We start from the raw sequence: 20544 nt of genomic DNA, 5'->3' as shown, positions 1-20544 counted from the left end.
CTGAATTTTCCTGTCCTTTTTCCTGAATCTCCTGAAGGACCAGCCAAACTTGTCAATCTATTCCCAACATATGGAATCACCAAACCATTCTCACCTGTCCTCTGCTTATCAAAAACAGGCATAACCGGACCTATAGTTACGGGCACCGTAACAGCATCTAGATTCTTTGTCAGCTCTTTGATCTTTTCAGTCAATTCCGATGTAGTTCTGGCTAATTCTCTCGTATTTTCGCCACTGCTTCTATTCTCTCTTTCCCTGAAAGGATTACCACTTCTTAACTCAGGTGTCACATTTTCTGTCTCAATGATACGCACTGTATCTCTTATCGGAGAAACAGCTGGTGTACTCTCTTCTGGTTCTGGTCTATATGGAGGTGGTCTTTTGTAAATCATGTCATTCAAGACCTCATCCTCATATTCATTAACTCCATATCTTCTCACTTCTGCCTCAGGAACCCTTTCTGTTCCCTCTTCAACTGTTCTCATAGGATATAATCCCTCTGACATACTAGCATCTCGCCATCTCGTCATTCGATCATGATGAGTTTCACGACCATGTCTCCTCCCGAACATGTACCTATAGTTGCCTCCAGACCTCTGTTTCTCTCGCTCATGTACTTCCTCTTCCCATTCCACTAAAGCCTCAAACTGTGTCGGCCTTGGTCTTGGGTCAAGACATAACATCTTTTCCCGTAAATTTTTCAACACGGCCAGATTAAATGAACCATGTTCTGGAAATGCTAAAACACCATCTTCCTTGGTATACCTAACCCAATTTTCCAACCATATACAGGTATGATACCCATGAAGGATGCAGGCGTTTTCGATGGAGGTAACAATTCACCCTCTCTCGTTTTAACATCTTTATCCTTGTCGAACCAATTTTTAATCTTTCTGAACAAAGATTTTTTCTTTTTCTCTTCTTGGTAATACATTTTAACGTTTACCAAAACTTTCTAATCCCTTCCGTAATACTACTGCACAATATGAATTTTCAACCAATAACAGCGCGACTCACACTAACGCACCAATCCTAGAGCGTCTACGTCACTAGAATAGCTCTTCCAATCCTTGCGCGGCTCACACCAACGCACCAATCTCAGCGCGAGCACTGTTCTGATCTAATATCCAATCAGAGCGCGGTCTGTTTGACGTCAGCAGTCGCTGCAGTCGCTTCTGTCTCCTGTCTCTTGTCACTCGTCTACCCCTCCTTTACAAAATTTCTCAGTAGACTCCGTGTCAAATTTTACAAAATCTATTAGTTACAACATATAAACATCTCCATTGTCTGCTTCGCTAACCACAGAATAGTAAAGAAAATCTATTTCACAAGAATCCCGTTGACACAGTAGCACATCCCTCTACTCTGCCCTTCTAACATACATTCATTAATTGTTTCCTCTAGGACTTGTCCAAAGAGTCTTACAATCAACTAAATATATGAGCATTCACGCACATTCATACAAGAAAATATATAGTACATACACACAGAATCCTGCTTTTCCCGAGAACAGCGAACAATCTGCTCCACTACAGAATTATAACATACGTTAACCAAGCAGCTTACCTCTGCCCAGTTTCTCAAACAAGCTCAGAGAATACCTATTACTTCTCCCGCGATAAACTTTAACGGCGAACCTTACGGATCCCTGGGACTTAAGACCAGAGTTTCACAGATAACCTTCACTACCATACGCACTCCTTATAGACCAGAAATATTTCTAATAGTAACATACGACAATGTCACTGATTCCGAACCCAGACAATGTGACGCGCAACTTCAATTGTCACACGTTTTCTTTTCCTGCATACATACAGGACCAACAATCCCGTCTTTCCCGAGAGCAGCATATACTTCCCTCTGCCCTACTACGGAACTGCTACTAGCTCCCAAGTTCCAGAAGCACTACATATAACTCAACATGACGTCTCCAACATATAGTATTAGTACATATACCAACATCAATCAATAATCAATAATCAATAAGCTAATGTACAAGCAATCTAATCAGATCAAGACAATTATCAATAACCATCCTCACTCTGCTACCAGGAAATTGATGCAGATTGGGGTGTACAAAATCTCCCTACTTCCACGGATAGAGTAATTTCACAGTTACACGCACATACACTCACCATACACTAGGGCCCATTTCACTAACATACACTCAAATACTCCACCAGCACTGAACTTGTGGAAAGAAAACTCCTAAACACCCCACATCTACACTGAGGTCGATAAGACCTAGTTATTGTAATTGTCCTGAGTCATAATCTAAACAATCTATACAACAATAATCAAATAGAGTACTCAATAATTGACAAGAAATAATCACCAACACCGTATTTAAAATTATGATTCTTTATCTAAAAATTAGTCAAAAGAAATTAATCAGAGTAAATCATTTTCTCATAATTACCTATTCTAGCTAAATGTCAGAATGGGTCATCAGGACAAGTCTCTCAGTAGAAATCTCCCGAGTCACCGTCCTCACAGCATCGATCCTCACCAACGCAGGTTTGGGAAGAAGTGGCAAAGTGGCCTCAAACCTTCTCTAGGCTAACAATATTTATAAAGAAACTTGCAATATTATAGAAACATAAAATGTTCTACACGTCCGCCGAACCGCTGAGCAGAGCGAGCAGGAAAGGATGTAGCATCGCTACATTTGGAAAATCTCCGCTCAGAAAAAATCACAAAAATAAAAAGACAGAACAGGAACTAAAAAATTTATCTTTCGACATCCACATTTCCTCGGAACTAACATGATGACTTCAGAGTCCATTCAGTTCATTCTTTATGGCTCCTTTGTCCTCCAAGGTTATTCGGATGTTTCTTGGTGACCTGCCCAGTACTGCTACTGTCCTCACGGAAAATTTTAACCAGGCGAAGACTATGGTCAGATGACTTCGACCATATTCAGCAAGGCCCTCTCATCACAAATCTCTCACTCGAGGCCAGGCTGCAAACGGCGGCCATTTTATTCTAGGCCAAAATAGACCATCTTAATTAAAAGAGACAAAAACAACGTTACCACAGCATAGTGATTAAACAGTGTTAACCTCACTAATACCCTTATGTGTATGTAATTATCTAGCCTTTGCAACACAGAAAAGCATTCATTCAAAAGCGTTTCGTGCTTTAAAATAAACAGCACTCAGCAACGTTTATTTAATAAAACATGCACATTTATTAATTAGCAAATGAAAGCATTCCCTCGTGTCGGTTTTCTTCTCATTAGTACATGTTGGTAAGTTTAAACATATACACAAAACAAATAATTAGTAATTAATAATTAATAATTTTAATTATGACAAATAGACAAACCAGAGCTTAAAAACCCAATAGATTTTCATCAGAAAATTCTGCTCCAGCATACACACTGGCAAGAGTAGGTCTTAGAAAGTGTTCTTCTGGTCCTGTCAGTAGCGGGCAGGTGTTGTGCCTCCTTCTGCAGTTAATGAGGCACAGGGTCAGACTGATTTGCATATGGCCATGTCTGAACTGGGGTGGCAGAGTGGGCTAAAGAACGGTGATGGATTAAACCCAGATCAGTTGACTGGGGGTGAGTGCTTGCAATGTTCAACACTCCGTCCATCATTTCCTTTGGTTTTTGCTTCCTTCTGCAGTTAATGGCAGGTCTGTGAAAGTGTTTTTCTACCCCTGGCAACATACATGAGCTGCATGCAGCTCTGGGGTGGTAGCGCACTGTTTCAAGTCTAATCATAGATAGCGCTGTTAAATTTTGCATACAAGAGTGGGGGTGGAACAAATGAATATGACTTTAATGCAATGCGTTTCAGTCCAAACTTAATATATAGAATATTTGAAAGCAGTTTTAGGCCCATTCTGTTCCTTCGATCATTTTTTAATAGAGTCATCTGGGAAAAAACGCGTTCAACATGAGCATTGGATATCGGGAGAGTCAACATCTTAATAGCACCCATTGCAAGCTCTTGAAAACAATGGTTGCCAGCAGCATCGGTGTAGTTATACGCTTCCATCCAGAACGATTCTATGTCTGAAGTGTTAAGAAAGGAGCATGAGGACAAAGTTCTCCATTGTGACTCCAGGACCTCTAATGGACTATTGAAAAGGGCTTCTGGCAAATCTGTTACAGGAGGTTTGGGATCGGCAAGTACTTTTTGGGGACTCAAAGTTTCTAACTTTCTCAGCATGCTGAAAGACTCGGGGAGACGAGCTTTATATTCACACACCAATTCTTTCATGAACTCCAGGCACCGTGTCACAATGCCTTCCTTTGACACCGAGGTGAGTTGACTTTGTTCCAGCTTGTTTCGGAAACTGAGCCCAAGATCAGCATTATCCTTTGAAAGGTAAATGGCAGAACTTTGTAAGTCTAGGCTCTGCAACTGTTCTTTATTGTTACATGTGAAAACACTCGGTTTTAGTATCCTTTTCAGTGTGGACAAGTACAGAGTATATAGATCACGGAAGATGTGGAGTGCATCCCCAGATTCTAGCTGAAAGATTTTGTTAACGACCTTTATTTCTTGGAGCACTGGCTTTAAGAAAGTGAGGTAAAGTAGATTTATCTCATCTTGATACATTTCTTGGAGCATCCTTGCTGCATAGCAGTGTTCCACATAGGATGCTGTGCTAAAGTGTAATTTTAAGGCATCATATTGTTCCAGTAAACGATCGACACAATCTGCCATCACTAGCCAGCGTGTTTCGCAAGGCGAAATTAATTTCAGGGGCATGCCTCCGTCCAATGTGTGATACAACTCTTTATAGTCAGCCTGGCGTTTTGGCGAGTGGGAAAACCAGTTGTATGTTTCTCTGATCATAAATTCTATATTGCTAGGAATGCTCCTTATTGCTTTCTTAGCAATGATGTCAAGGGAGTCGCAAATGCAGCGCACAAGTTGCAAGGATGGTTGTTTATCTCGCAACAAGGTGAATGTTGAGTGGTGCTTCCCACACATGACGCTTGCCCCATCTGTACCTATGCCAATTAAATTTGTAATCTCAAGGTTACATGTTTCAAGCAACTTTAGGACTGCATTTGCTATATCTTCGGAACAGGCCTGATCTAACTATACCATGGCAAGGAAGGTGCTTACAAATTTGCTAAGCTTTTTGCAAAAATATTTAATGCAAATGTACAGTAGTTTTTTCACTTCAATGTCAGTTGATTCATCAATCAATAAAGAAAATGGTGATTTTCCAATATCTTTCAGCAATTCCTCCTTGAAATATGGGCCTAACAGAGAATTAATTAATGCTGTACATTTTGTCCGGTGCATTCGGAAGGCAGGGAACTCATCTTTCAAAATTTCACTATACCCATCTATATTATTAATGGATGTACAACAAGCAGTTTGTATGGCAAATCTGAGTTCTCTTCTTTTCTGATCGTTAGATGTGGAAGGGATAGGTTGTACAAAGGATGCCACAGATGTGCTCGCTGCATTACAGCGTGAGCGGTGTTTAGTGGTTACTGCATGTTGCTTCAAATCATTATAATGGGCACGGATGTGTACATGGCAGTACTTGCATGCTGCTTTGCTATCATCTGTCCTTACAGGGGCAATCCATCTTTTTAGTTCAGGATCCAACTCCCACTCTTTTCTGTATATTTTTTTATATCCTGACCACTTGCCCATCTTGCAATATTTAAACTGCCAAGTCAGCTGGGAGCAGAAAAATGATGAACTATTTCACAATGATGCTGGACGAATACCTGAAATTGCAACAGACAATATGCAATCAATAGCCCCATCTAGTGGATTGTTATACACTTTTTATTGAAACAATACAGGACACAAAATGAATCCTACACCATTTGTTGCCCAAACCACATTCTTTTACTACAACATTTCAATACTTAGCACCCAGGGGACATGCACCCAACTGATCTGGTCAGACTTTGTCCATTCAGCATTACCCCTTTAGAATTCAATGCATGTTACATGACTGTGCTTTAAGCATGATGTATTGATTAAAAATGCATATTAAACTTGACAAAAAAATAATATCTCATTTAGGATTCAGATCTCTTTTTTCCTTACGCATTTCCACGTGGTAAGAAAATTAAGGAGGATAATGAATTTGCTGGAGGGATCCATGTTTTGTCTAGCCCCAGCTTTTAATTTATAGATAAAGGCCAAAGGTAAGGGCCCATCAGGCCTACTTTAGAAGGAGTGACCTGCAACTTCACACTTAAATGTAAACACAAGGAAGGGGAACAAAAGAACACAGCTCATCTCTTCACAGGTACTTGAGAGGCATGCTTGACCTGTCCCAGTATTTACACGCAATTTAAATAGCAGTATTTCATTTCTTTTATAGCGCACTTCATGGTATCCAAAAGCTTAACATAACAGACAGATTGACAATAAATCATACATCATGCAAGTATGTAAATCAACGTACAAGATGTGTTGCATGACTGAAGGTAAAAAGATGTAGCAGTCACACATAGATCAATGTGCAACAGTGAAAGGCTTACTAATTATGAACTGCAAGGAACAAAAGGATCTGTGTTCAAAGCACTAGCCCACTAAAGTAGCTGCATTAAAAAAAACCTGTCATCTGCAAATTACATTGTGTAGTGTTTTGGCATAGACACATTCAACTTCTACACTACTTTGATTCAAATCTAGGACTGCACAAAGCAGACATCTAACAGATACTTTAACCTCCAGACTTCTCACCAATTATTATTCACTGATTACTGGGCACCTCTGAAGATGTCTTAACCCCATCAAATATTTAAAAATGCACTTTGCAACCAATTCTGCATAACAGATGTAGTACCATGCTTCTCCATATTGCCACTTTCATTTCTGCTACTTTAAACTGCCTTAAATGAAATGTGTTCCAAGTGAGGAAAGGTGCACAGAAAACCTCACTCTCTTTTGCTTCTAGGAAACAAACATCCCGTACATTTAAATATGGGGATCTAAGTTGGCGAGCATGAATATAGCGCAGAACTTTCAAGCAAGTGGAGGAGACCTGTTTACACGTTCTCGCGGTGGGGGTTTAAAGATTATGCATCCTATTTTGAACAAGCATTGGCATAGCCAATAGGTTTCGCTTTTGGGACCTTATAAGTGTTTAGTCATGCAACAGTTGATGTTGCACCAAGGATATTGTGCTGCATAACTAAATACTTATAATGTCCCAAAAGCGAGACCTATTGGCTATGCCAATGCTTGTTTACTTGTGGTATTCTATATCTGGATACAGTGACAGAAGCAACAAAATACCAGTCAGGTGGCACACTATGCTATGCATAGATTTTCAGTTTACGTGTTTCTGGGACACAAACAGATACATGATCAAATGTCTTTAAAGTTAAAAGAATGCATTTCTGTAACAACTTTCCGAACTCGTGCATTTTGTCCAGGCCCGGTTCTAGAGGGTGGGGCAGGCCCACCCAAACATGAGCCTGGCCCACCCAAACATGAGCCTTGGCCCTCGCAGTGAGGACATGATGGGCAATATAAAATGGGCGCTTTAATTTAAAACGTTCCTCCAAACGTTGTTTTTCTTCATATTCTGGGAGATGCGTTATTGGGCCTGGGCTCAGGTGGTCCATGTCAAGTACAATAGGGGCATGGCGAAGGGAACAAATTCTTTATTTGACACCGAGTAACTTTTGCCTACCGTCCTGTGCTGCGTGGATATTTCCATTTCTGTTCAGCATTTGAGAAAAGAAGTTTGTTTATTCTCATTCACCTTTCCTGACTACTGCAACTGCTTATCAGATCAGGCGGTGACACAAGGAGTAGGTAATCGAATGTATTACTATTTGTTTTTATTTAAAAAATCTGCACAAGCCCAGCAAGGCACATACTTTGCATATGCTTCATTTAAATTGTTTTTATCATTAACATGGCCATGGATACAAGGCAACAATAAAAAATGTCCAGCGAACTGGTGATTAATGATCCTGCTGGAGAGCAGCCCTTTGCCTGTTTGTAGTTTTGAAATGCAGATAGGCTGTATTTTATTTGGATAGCTCGATGGGTTACTGCCTTTGTCACAGAGTTTCTTGTGTTACTTGCAGTTCAGAAATTACAATCCTAACATAGGACAGTGACCTATGAACTGTCATCAAAGAGCTGCATACAAATATGGATGGTATAGTTAGAACTTTTTTTTGTGTTACTATATAGTTAGAAATTCCCCAGTCTTTCATTATTTTAATGTTGCTCAAATGAGTTTGGGCCGATATACATTTTTATTAGTAAAGCCAACCCCCAACCACTGGGTATGCTTTAAATCCTGAGTTTGTGCTTTCCCAGCCCAAACCCTCTTAAAATATACTGCCCAACAGTATGGATGACATTTAATTCCCACACCTTGTAATCCTCATTGACTTATGTGACATTCCCTATAGACTGAATGACATACTTGTATGATTCATTGTCTCTGTATATTGTGTGTGTGATGTAAAGTACTGTGAGTGAGAACCTACTGCATAATGCATATGATAGGGGGCTACACAGAGACATGAAGGCACTGTTGGAGGTTGGTAGCAATGGCATCTGCTGAAAAAGAGGTCATTGATGAGGCGCAAAAAAAGACTTTCGCACTAGCGCTAAACACGATTGTGTCATGATGTCTCACTGTCACTTACCTGGTCGCTGGTGAGTCACGCGGTCACCGGTGGTGGGTGGCTGGCACACTGGACTGGAAACTAACGCTGCCTGGCAGGCTGGCAGCAGGCACGGTGGCAGTGGCTGGGCCTGGGCGCTGGCGGGCCTGGGGGCTGGAGTGACTGGGGCTGGAGTGACTGGGGCTGGAGCTGGAGCGAGGTGGGCCTGGGCCTGGGCCCGGGCAGCTGGGCCTGGGCCTGGGCCTGGGCCTGCTGATGAGTGCAGTGGTCTCTCGGACTCGTCGTTGTCTCTCCAGTCCTACTCCTCCTCAGTCTCACACAGTAGACGTGACGTCACGTCTTCACTGCCTGCGCGCTGCACTGTGTGACTGCTGCCTGTGCAGTGCTGCACGCTGCACTGACTCCGCACTCGTCGTCGTCATCAAGCATGAAGCAAGCAGACACTCTCTGTCACTCTCATAGATCGCCGCCGCCGAAAAGACCGTGCTCACGTCAGCCCCCGCATTATATGGGAAACGCGGGGGCTGACCTAAAATTAATTCCCAGGGCCGTCATTGGTAGCGTTTTCGCGCGCTACAACATGACGGCCCTGGAGACCCCCCCACATTGGCTAATTATTTGCCACCACGAGGGGTACGGTAAAAGTTAGGTGGTGCCTGCAGCCTGCGTGGTCCAGGGGGCTCTTCTCGGTGTGACGTCACGTACGTAGAGTGTGTGTGCACTGTGCTGCTATGCAGACTCAGACTTGGTGGCAGCCAGGCGGCGGCGCAGCAGCAGGTGCCGGCCGCGCCCAGGCCCGGCAGGCAGCACCAGCAACAATGTAACAACAACTAGCAGTCAAGTCAACTTAGCCAATGGCAATGGCATGGCAACTGCAACATTGACCAATGACTGTTGCGTTGCCGACCGTTGCCTGGCTTGGTTCGTTGTTACTTCTTGAGTTGGTATTGCTACCTGCTGTGTGTGTTGTGTGGCTGGCCTGAAGAAGACGTGACGTCACATGCAGTGCTGCCTCTCTCTGGGTAGGGGGGTGGGTGGGCTAATGCTGACTGTTGCTGGCCTGGGGCTGGGACGCTGGGCGTGGCCCGGGAGGATTAAACAACTTTGATTGACCGCGCCACCGTGCGGTGCGCAGTTTAGGCAGAGGCAGCCCCAATGCGATCTCATGCATGGTGGGCGTGGGCGTGGGCGCCCGCCCCAGGCCAGTATTTCCCGCACAACTACACAAATCCAGCCCAAAAAGTAGCCCCCTGCCAGGCATGGGTTTTTCCCGCACAACTGGGGAAAAAGTCGCCCAATTGTGCGGGAAATAGCCCAATCTGGCAACCTTGGCGCGCATGCGTAGTGCGTAATAAATCATCAATTATGTAGACTGACGTGCTCACGCTGTGTGAGGACGCACGGCGGCCATTTTGGCTAACAGGAGTTCACAATCAGCTGATTGCGCATCGCGGTGATGTGCACACCTTCAGTTTCTCATCGTTTCATCAGCCTGCGCACATGTCGGTGATGCACACACCATTCAGTGGGCAATATTTCTTCATGGTTCAGACCGCCAGTTCGCGCACCATGGTGATGCGCTCACCTATTTTTTAGTTGTTCATCACTGGCATGCTGCGTGTTCGGTGACACGCACACCTCTGTCATTTCTACAACCACTTTCTGGATAGAAGCTTCTACATTGGCCTTGGGATTGGGACTCCCCCATTCCTTGGTAAACCTGGCAAGCCATGTATGCCCTGGTCAGAGTGGTTTCGTTTGTTCAAAAATCATTTGGTGGTAATTGATGCCACAGATTACTCTCCTGCCCACAAAGTTGCACTACTTTTTGGCATTTTAGGCCAAGCAGCGCAGTGCATTTTTGACAGTCTGCCTCCAATTCCTCCTCCTCCTGGCCAATCTGGTGACAGACACTGGAATGTTTATTTAGAAGCAATCGCAAGACTTAAGAAACAGTTTTCTGAACCACCTCATATAATGCTAGAAAGGCAAAAAATTTACAAACTCAAACAGAGTGAAGAAGAAAAAGTGGAAGAGTACATTTCAGCTCTTAGGGTCCTGGCTTCTACTTGTGGGTTTGGGCCTTTATTGGATGATTTCATCAGGGACCAATTAATTTTTAATTGTGCTTCGCACAAAATAAAAGACAGGATTCACAGCTGTAAAAATCCTTCTCTCTCTGAAGTAATTGACTTGGCCTTAAGCATTGAGAGGTCTGTAATTTCTACTAAGGCCTTGCAAGCAAGTGCTCCTGTTAAAGTTAACCTGGTTTCTGAACAAGAGGAGGCTCCGAGGATAGTTTGCTTGCTGTAGGGGTAAACGATAAGTCTACAAAATTTGTTCAAAAGAAAGGCCAATCTTTTTGTTACAGATGTGGTTCGAAATTCCACATTGGTAATTTTCCTGGCTGTCCGGCCTTGGGTAAGCGCTCTTCTATTTGTAAAAGAATGGGTCATTTTCAAAAAGTTTGCAGAAGTCAGAGAAAATTTGTCCAAGTGGGCAGCGTGAACGTCAAAATGGACAGGCGTGCGGAGTCCTTTGATATTTTGCTTTTGACATTAGGTTATAAAGATGGTCTTTTGGAAATGAAAGGTCCCTTATGTGACACTTTAATTGATGGAGTGGAAACCAAGGTTATGGCTGACTCTGGATCTCCAATAACAATTCTTTGTGATTCTTACTTCTATGAGATCTGGGGCAAAAAGGTTACATTGTCCTATACGGATGTGAACCCGAAGGCCTTCGGAGAGAAGGACATTGACATGTTGTTTTTTTTATGTCTAATGTTGAAATCTTGGGCCGCGATATTTTTACTAAAGTGTAAGTGGCTGTAAAAGGGAAGAACATTGTGGTCTGGAAAGATCTTGCTAGGATGGGCCTGTATTTAGTGCCAGGTGAAGATAATCTAGTTAGAGTCAATGAAACCTCTGTGTGTAGTGTGGGTGAGTCAGAGGTGGATTTTAAAAGTTTGTTGGATGAATTTAAACCAGTGTTCAATGATCACGTTGGTTGCATGAAGGGATTTGAGCACAAAATTAGGTTATTACCTAATGCTCAACCAGTAATTAACAAGGACAGGCCTGTACCCTTGAGTGCAAGAGAGGAGTTAAGATACATGCTTGAAGGTTCTTGAAACACAATTTTATTGAGTTTTTTTCAATCGTTATTACACATATGGCACATATTATAACAGCAGTGGAAAAAGAATAAGGGAATAGCAATCCTGAGATCATAAAGTACAACCGAATAATTGGCGGCAAAATGGATATACATACATATTAACCCCAGGTATTACAGTGCCTTGTAGTGTAAGAAAAGGAGGGGGGAAAAAAGCATTCGTATAATCTGTATATGTAAACAATCAGATATTTAAAAATAACTCATGATTATCCAATAATGTACTCGCTACAATACTAAAACAAAAAAAAAACAAAAAAAAAATTGAAAAATTGAAACTCCCTCCCCCCTCCCGGGTTCTCTGGCCCAATATTTTATACGGTAACATATTAGAAGATTGTATTCACTTGGTTAAAAGCAGATAAGTACAAAGCATATACATCTATATATACATTTATACAACCCTGGGCTTTAACAGAAATGTAGAAGTATGGTGTTATACAGGCTCGATCGGATGAGCTAATGAAGGTGTGGGAGATGTGGGTGGAATGGTTCCGATCTGAGATGTCGGGGGAGCTAATGAGTCAATGGCTTTGAATGCTTCCAGCATTTGATCCCATTCCATTGAGATAGGGATCCTACGCAGTCCTCGAAATCCTTCTTGCCTAATAGTTGCACTCTCTGCAGTACCCCACCGGATCATTTCTGTTTGCCAAGAAAGTGGTGTAGGAGGAGAAGCAGATTTCCACCTCATCGTGATGGCACGTTTCGCTATGAGCATAGCCATGTCCGCAAATCTATACTGGACCTTCTGTCTCTTGGGGCATTTATGCAGGCCCAGTAGGCAACTGTCCGCCGTTGACCAAGCAGCCGTACCAATGACCTCCTGCACTCTATAACTGACTGTTTGCCAGAATACTCGTAGACGCGGGCACCCCCCACAACATATGGAGTAGGTCCGCATCTGCCTCCTGACATCTAGGACAAGAGAGTTGTGCATTGGGGTATATGCTATTGAGGCGGTGCGGTGTAAGATATGCCCTAGGCAATATCATACTGTATATTACAATACTGCAATGCTGCAATACTGTATGTATTTAAATTTAGCATTGCGGGAAACTTTCTTAGGAAATTCTAAAATGGACTTCCGCTCTTTATCAGTCAAATCCCTCTCTAATTCTAGTGACCACGAAGTGGGGTTAGCAGTGTACCTGAATGTGCCCGAATACCCCTGTATAGCCAACGGGTAAGTTGATGTCCTTCTCCCATTACGTGTATTGCATGGACTAGTTCATGTGTAGAAGGTTCGATCCCATTAGGGGACCAACAGAGTTTGACGTAATGGGAGATAGTGGCGTGGAGGAGAAACAGTGTCGGGGGGACCCCCTGAGTACGAATAAAGTTAGCGTGATCTGCTATTGTGCCCTCTATGAATAGTGCTCCAATCATTGACACTCCTTCCTGTGTCCATGGGGATACCACTCTTTTGGAAATTAAGCCATTTGCGGTAGGTATCCCAAGTAAGGGGATGCTGGGAGAATATGGGGAGGCCCTTTTGGTGTATTGGAGAGTCTTCTTCCAGTACATTAATGCTGTCTTAAGCAAGGGGGGGATCATGGGTGGAATCTTAGCATGTGGCAGAAGTAGATTATGGAGGGTGCCCTGATTAAGAAGCTGCGGTGTGTAGCCTATTTCCTGGACATGTCGACCCGCAAGCCAATAAGATAACCATTGTAATTGACTGGCCATGCAATATGCTCGAAAGTCTGGAGCGCCAAGACCTCCCTCTTCAGGTCGCAACTGTAATTTTGCAAGGCCCACTCTCCTACGTCCCTTACTCCAAATAAGTTCAGACAGACGTGTGTTGAGATCCATGCTTGAAGGTTTATGTTCAACCCACTGAATCTTCACAATGGGTGGCCCCCATTGTCATTGCTCGCAAAAAGACAGGCGAGATTAGGCTCTGTGCGGACTTGAGGGGCCTAAATAAGAACATCTTGATCGATTGCCATCCTCTTCCCAAACTTCATGAAGTTCTTGCAACGTTTGTAACACCTTTTGGTGCTCATAAGTTCCTGAGGCTTCCCTTCAGCCTAGCATCTTCTGTTAGTGTTTTTCAGAGGCTAATGGGCACAGTTTTTAAGTGCATGAAATATGTGCAAGCCTATTTGGACAATATCCTGATTTTTTTGAAAATTTGAAAGAGCATTAGGATTTGTTGAAGAAGGTGTTGTCCATTCTTGGTGAACATGGCATGACTGTGAGAGCGAATAAATGTAAGTTTGGGGTGAGGGAGCTGGATTATCTGGGTCATACTGTATCTAACGAAGGTATCAAACCTAAATGTTCTTTTATCAGGGCCCTTAAAGAGGCTAAACCACCTTGCGATAAAGATGCTGTCCGCTCTTTCCTGGGGCTTGCTGAGTATTACGCTAGATTCGTTGGCAATTATGCTCAGTTTGTTGAGCCCCTTCGCATCTTACTCAAGAAGGGTCAAAAAATGTTGTGGTTCCACGATCTGGATGCTGTGTTCGCTAAAGTGAAAGATTTAATTCTTTCTGCCCAAGCATTGCATGCTTTTCAGGATAATTGTCCTTCTATGATTACAGTTGATGCAAGAATTAATGGTCTGGGGGCTGTCCTCAGTCAAAGAGTGAATGGCAAGGAGCAAACTGTGGCGTTTGCATCAAGATCGCTCAAACACTTTGAGAGAAATTACAGCACTATTGAGTGCGAGGCGTTAGCTTGTGTTTGGGCAGCTCAAAGATTCAAAATGTAAATTTGGGGTCGCAAGTTTGAAATCTTTACGTACCACAAACCGCTCACTTTTATTTTCAGCAAAGTCACCAGTAATACTATGTCTGCTAGATTGACTCGTTTAGTTTCTAAATTACAAGAGTATAATTTTGATATGTAGCACATTCAGGGGGGCAAAAAATGTTGTGCCGATTGATTGTCAAGGATGTTGATGGAGAATGATGATGAAGAAGATTTCGATGAACATGAGGTAGAGTGTGTTGCTGTTCTGGACACAATGGAAAATTGTAGTCCAGTTATTTCAGAAATGGAATGGAAGATTGCATACTCAAATGATATTATTCTGTCCAAGGTCTTGGAATATTCTACTAGTAAGTGGCCGGAGGTGAGAAGTTTAACTGGGGAGTTGAGGAACTTCGCTTCAGTGGCTGATGAACTTTCAGTTAAAGATGGTTTTGTGCTGATAGGGGATAAATGTGTTCCTCCAGTTAGTCTGAGAAGTTCTATAATTCGGGTCGCTAACCAGGGACATTTGGGTATGACAAAAAATTGCATGAAAATAAAGCAACATTAGTTGTGGCCTGCTTTAGATGCTCAGGTTAGAAGTCTAGTGGATGATTGTGAGGAATATCTGCTTTCGTACAAGCACTGGAAACGTTCAAAGTTATCCTTGCATCTGACTAAGTTTCCAGGGAAACCTTGGAATAAAGTTGGCTTCGATTTTTCTGGTCCGTATAATGTTTTAGCAGAAGAGTTGAGGTATTTGATTTTGGCCGTGGACTACCATTCCAAATGTGGAAATCGCAGAAATTACCGTTAGCATAAGCTGAAGCGATTTTGTTTGTGGCACCCATTTTCGTTAGCCATGTGTTAGCCATATGCTTCTCCCGTCTTCACTGTTGCCTGCTTTTCTATTCTGCTTGAGTCATCAACTATAGTTGACTCCTTCAGTACTGAGCCAAAGCACTGCGCATGCTCAGAAAGGCCTGTAGCTGCTAGAATGCACCTGTTTTAGAATGTAACTGTCAGGCTATTCCAACTGGCATAAGCAGTTCTATCTCCCCTCCCACTTTGTTGACCAAGCGATTTTTGTCTGCCCATGTTAGTCAATAATTATTCCTGTATATGCCTGTACCTCCTATTTTGAGTCTCCATTCTTACTCTGCAACAAAGTCTGCATATAAAACACTTGGTTTCTGTATTCTATGGACTACCTCCTACAGTGGCCTGAGGGTACTGTTTTAACGTAGTCCCACTCATGTGAGATTAATAAACTTGTTATTTGATATTCCAGCTTCCGTGCCAATCTCTTCTTTGTTGGTTTAAGAACCAGTGGACAGATAAGGGTGAACACCTGCACCGTTGGGCCCCTAAAAAGGCTCATTTCCACAAATTGGCGCCCAAGTGGGGCTCATTGGAGACGCGACCATCCGAGGGAGTGGTCTTGACGGAAGACCGTAATCTACTGAGGAGGTACCCTGCACAAGGAGACCCTTTGTCTTTGCAGACCAACGTGTTTTCCGGTTTTCCCGATCTGACCCTCCAGGTGTTGGCCGGTCCCTACTGAGATCTCCCTTGTTGTCATTTTTTTCAGTGACCGTAGGTCAACCCAGAGCTTGGCATGTGGAGGTTGGAGACTTTGGTTAAGCTTAAGCAACACTCTTGTTTTGGATGTGCTTGGCCAAGATTCTGGTTTTGTTTGATTAGTTTATTGCAATACACAAAGGCAGGTAATGAGGAGATGTTTTGTCTCTAATTTTAACATTTTTGGGATAAGTACTATATTTGGGAAAAGTACTACTTTAGTTATAATATTATATTTTGTTTTAATATTTTTGGCATGCCTGCTCCTAGCACACGTGGTAGAATGTGTTGCTGTCTTGGAGGTCCCAATATGGATGTAGAAAGTAGTCAGCCGGCTCCCCTAGAGGGGACGCCTAATAGGTTTATGTACAGTAAATATGGTATTTCTTCCATAATGTATAGTACACTATGGAACAAATATACGACACAGGATCCTGATCTACTGTAATAGGCATGCCTTCTGGAATAAGTATGATTTGGTAAAGACACAGAGTGTTTGCGAACACACTGCCAGACCAACTGGTAATACGGCGTATTTTGGAAAAAGTCTTTGGCCTTTTTACTTATCTTGGTGCAGTCTCTGGACTGCTTTTTCAGAGCTCTTTTGTATGTAAATAGGATTTACAATTGGTTTGGTTTGAGTACAGTCTGTGGGCTGCCTCTTGTTTTTGTCCTGGTGTTGATTTGTGGTTTTATTGTGTGTCTTTGAGGATTGTTGACTGACACCGGTGGTGATGCTTGTGAAGTACTTGTTTGAGTGAGTAGCGACTGTGCTCTTTGTGTAAGGGTGGCTCGCCTTTGCAAGCTGTGTTGTGTGTTATGAGTGTGAGGCCCCCTTCTTGAAAATGTCTGGAATTAGCTCAATTTGGTTTGTTGTCGTCATTATGTTCTGCAGATGCCATTGGAAGAATTACACTTTAAAATTCCAAGAATGAATTATATAACATATGTTAAGTAGCTGCACGCAACTATTAAAGTAAAGCAGTGACAAAGTATAGATGTGTGAACATTCAATTATTATATTGCCACAATGGTAAAAAATTAGAATTAAAACTTAATAGGAAAAAGTAGGCCTCACAGAAAAAAACAAATTTGTGTGTTTTACACAATGAGGCTCAATACAAAATGTTACAGCATTATCCTTAGATACATTATATTAAATATTAAAAGGCATTCACATTATCTGAATAATTGGTTGCTGCTAAAATAAAAGCGTCCTTCTTTTACCACACTGTAAACATAGATTTTGACTGGCTTGGAATGCCTGGGTTTTAAATAGAATGAACCGTGCTCATTCCTAGCACCAGAAAGAGAGCTTTTAACAGCTGGTCAAACTGTCTGTCTGAAGGAAGTTGTCTGTCAGAGCAAAGGGAGGTAATGAGTGGTTTATCAACTTTTTTATGTTTCTGTGAGGACATTAGAGTACAGCACATTGCTGTCATATTGGAACAGATGGCATTATAAGGGGCCCTGTGCCATTAAATGTCAGACAGGATTTATCAGTCCTAGAGCACAAGCAGAAGTGAACACTTGATGAGCGATAAGAGCCTGCCTGTGAGGCTCAGACGGACACAGGGAGAAGACTCCCCTTTGGCTGGTTGTACAGCGGCTTCAATTACCCAAGTACTTTTCTTTTTGTTAACAATGTACCCCTTTGGTCGTCCCATTTTTGAGGAGGACCAGCCCTTTGCGGCTCCTTGTCCTAATTCCCATGGCCCCGTTTGATCCTCCTGGTCCCCCATAACAAAGATTGTTTTGTGTAATATTCGTATTTGGAATACTGTTTTTTCTGCAAGAGAAACATCTGGTGTACTCTTTTGATAAGTACTACTCCGCCCTCCTCCTGAACATATCATTGGTACTCTAGCAATCATAAAGAAGAGCACTGGAAGGTCTATCAAGAAAACGTTTTTATTTAGACATTGCATCAGACATGTGCTGTTGGCTATTTCCAAATGGCCTAAAACAGCCACTGAAATTCACAAGGATTCAGGAACATGGACTTGGACTAGTTGACTTTGGACTCTGTTTTCCGTCTGAGGCTGGAAGTTATATATAATTGTTACGATCCTTTTTTCCTGCTGCCTTTGTATACAATGTGGCCCGATGCTTTGTTCCCTTTGTGCTGCTACCTCATGTATCCCAGTCAAACAAAATACCAAAATTTTAAATGCCCGACTAGTAACGGATCAAGAGATTAGTCAACTGATGTTAGTGAATATAGGAGATAACTTTCATGTTTCCTCTATTGCATAGCGAATGTCTTCGGCTAATGCTAAAAGGGCCATCTGTGGAAATACCACAAATTACCGTTAGCATAAGCTGAAGCCATTTTGTTTGTGGCATCCATTTTCGTTAGCCATGTGTTAGCCATATGCTTCTTCCATCTTCACTGTTGCCTGCTTTTCTATTCTGCTTGAGTCATCAACTATAGTTAACTCCTTCAGTACTGAGCCAGAGCACTGCACATGCTCAGAAAGGCCTGTAGCTGCTAGAATGCACCTGTTTTAGAATGTAACTGCCAGGCTATTCCAACGGACATAAGCAGTTCTATCGCCCTTCCCACTTTGTTGAACAAGCGATTTCTGTCTGCCCATGTTAGTCAATAACTATTCCTGTATATGCCTGTACCTCCTATTTTGAGTCTCCATGCTTACTCTGCAACACAGTCTGTATATAAGACCCTTGGTTTCTGTATTCTATGGACTACCTCCTACAGTGGCCTGAGGGTACTGTATTGACGTAGTCCCACTCATGTGAGATTAATAAACTTGTTATTTGATATTCCAGCTTCCGTGCCAATCTCTTCTTTGTTGGTTTAAGAACCAGTGGACAGATAAGGGTGAACCCCTGCACCAGTGGGCCTCTAAAAAGGCTCATTTCCACACAGAAAGATGTACTACAAATTTGTGGATTCTCCTAACACAGATAATACCATTTGTTTCTTAAAAAGAGTGTATTTGTTAGGAGGGACTCCTAGGTCTCTTGTAATGGACAATGGGACTCACTTTGTGTCGGACAGGATGTGTCAATTTTTGGAAACTCAGGATATCAAACATTTGAAGGTGGCCATGTATTCTCCAGCTTCCAATGGATTGGTGGAAAGGGGCAATAAAGTCCTGAAAGAAGGAGTTCAAACAGCCCTGGCTGCTGGTCTTGATGTAGGAACGTTTTTGGAGAAAAAGGTGTGGAATTACAATACTTCACCACACTGTACCACCGGAGTCAATCCCTTTGAGTTATTGAGGGGTAGAAAGGCCAACACTACTTTTTTACCGTCCTGGCTCAATAGTAGAATATCGGTTGGTGATGACTCTGGTCTTAAGAGTGTGACAAATGTTGTCAAGGAGAAACAATTGGACATGAAGAAAAGGTTTTACAAGAGAGGTTACCGATGCGATTTGGGAATTTTGGTTGGCGATTGGGTTTTGTTCAAAAAACCATTCAAAGTTAAGAAAGGTGAATCTGTATTTTCTAATCCTGTCCTGGTCTGCAAAGTTAGTAAAGGTGCTGCGTTTTTGGATGGCAAAGTTTGGTGGAACAAGAGGCAGTTGGTGATGTTGTCGAAGGGTCAAGCGGAATTAATTAGAGGCAGGAAAGCCTCGTTGATGGAGCATGATCTTGAGTGGACACATTGGTTATGTGATCATGCACAACCTACGCCCACAAGTGAGAAAGTGAGTCTGTCAAATGATGGGCCTGTTGGTTGTGCCTTGCAGGATTTGGACAATTCTGTTCGGGGGTATCGTATTAGAAAAACCCCTTCCAAGTTTAAGTATTCTGTTAGATACTAATTTTTGTGATTCTTTGGGAGCTCACATCTTTTTGTGCATGGGGTAGTAATATTGCTTGCAGTGAGCCCCCCTCCCTGACGCTTGCAATGACCCCCTTCCTTGACGCTTGCAGTGACCCCCCTCCCTGAGGCTTGCGGTGACCTCCCCTCCTGGACGCTTGCGGTGACCCCCCTCCCTGACGCTTGCACTGACACCCCTCCCTGACGCTTACAGTTTGCAGTAACCCCCTCCCTGACGCTTGCAGTGACCCCCACCCTGACGCTTGCAGTGACCCCCTCCCTGATGCTTGCAGTGACCCCCTCCCTGATGCTTGCAGTGACCAGTGACCGCCCTCTCTGACGCTATAGGTCACTTGTGTGCATTAGACTGAGGTTTGTGCTCCCAGCACTGGCGTGGGCAGGGTCGGGGATGGCTGCTAGCACCATCTGCAGGCATCAAACAAACCCGTCTGGCACAGGAGGGCGTGTCCCTGGCACGGGGCCGGAAGCCACGAGTGAAGCCCAGTTTTCTCTCTTAGCCAAGGACTAGGCCTGTCTCCTATGTCGGTGACAGATGAAGATGCCCACACAGCGCTTTGCATCAAAGGGAGTGGATTTCAAGGGTGAAGATCGCCATCTTAGGGCACAGGAGGGTGCACTTGCTTGGCATACACTCTGTGTGCAACAGTTTGTTTAGCGACGGGGGCCGGCCTCAGAGTCTAAA

At 43.0% G+C, this 20544-nt stretch overlaps 1 pseudogene; it reads right to left on the bottom strand.

The window, feature by feature from the left end:
* Positions 1-3719: 3719 nt before the first annotated feature.
* LOC146797435 (uncharacterized) lies at positions 3720-5630 on the bottom strand (annotated as a pseudogene).
* Between the last annotated feature and the right edge of the window lie 14914 nt (positions 5631-20544).

Source organism: Triturus cristatus, chromosome 9 (assembly GCF_964204655.1).
Source record: "Triturus cristatus chromosome 9, aTriCri1.1, whole genome shotgun sequence".
Lineage (NCBI taxonomy): Eukaryota > Metazoa > Chordata > Amphibia > Caudata > Salamandridae > Triturus > Triturus cristatus.
This window is presented reverse-complemented; position numbering and strand designations above follow the sequence as displayed.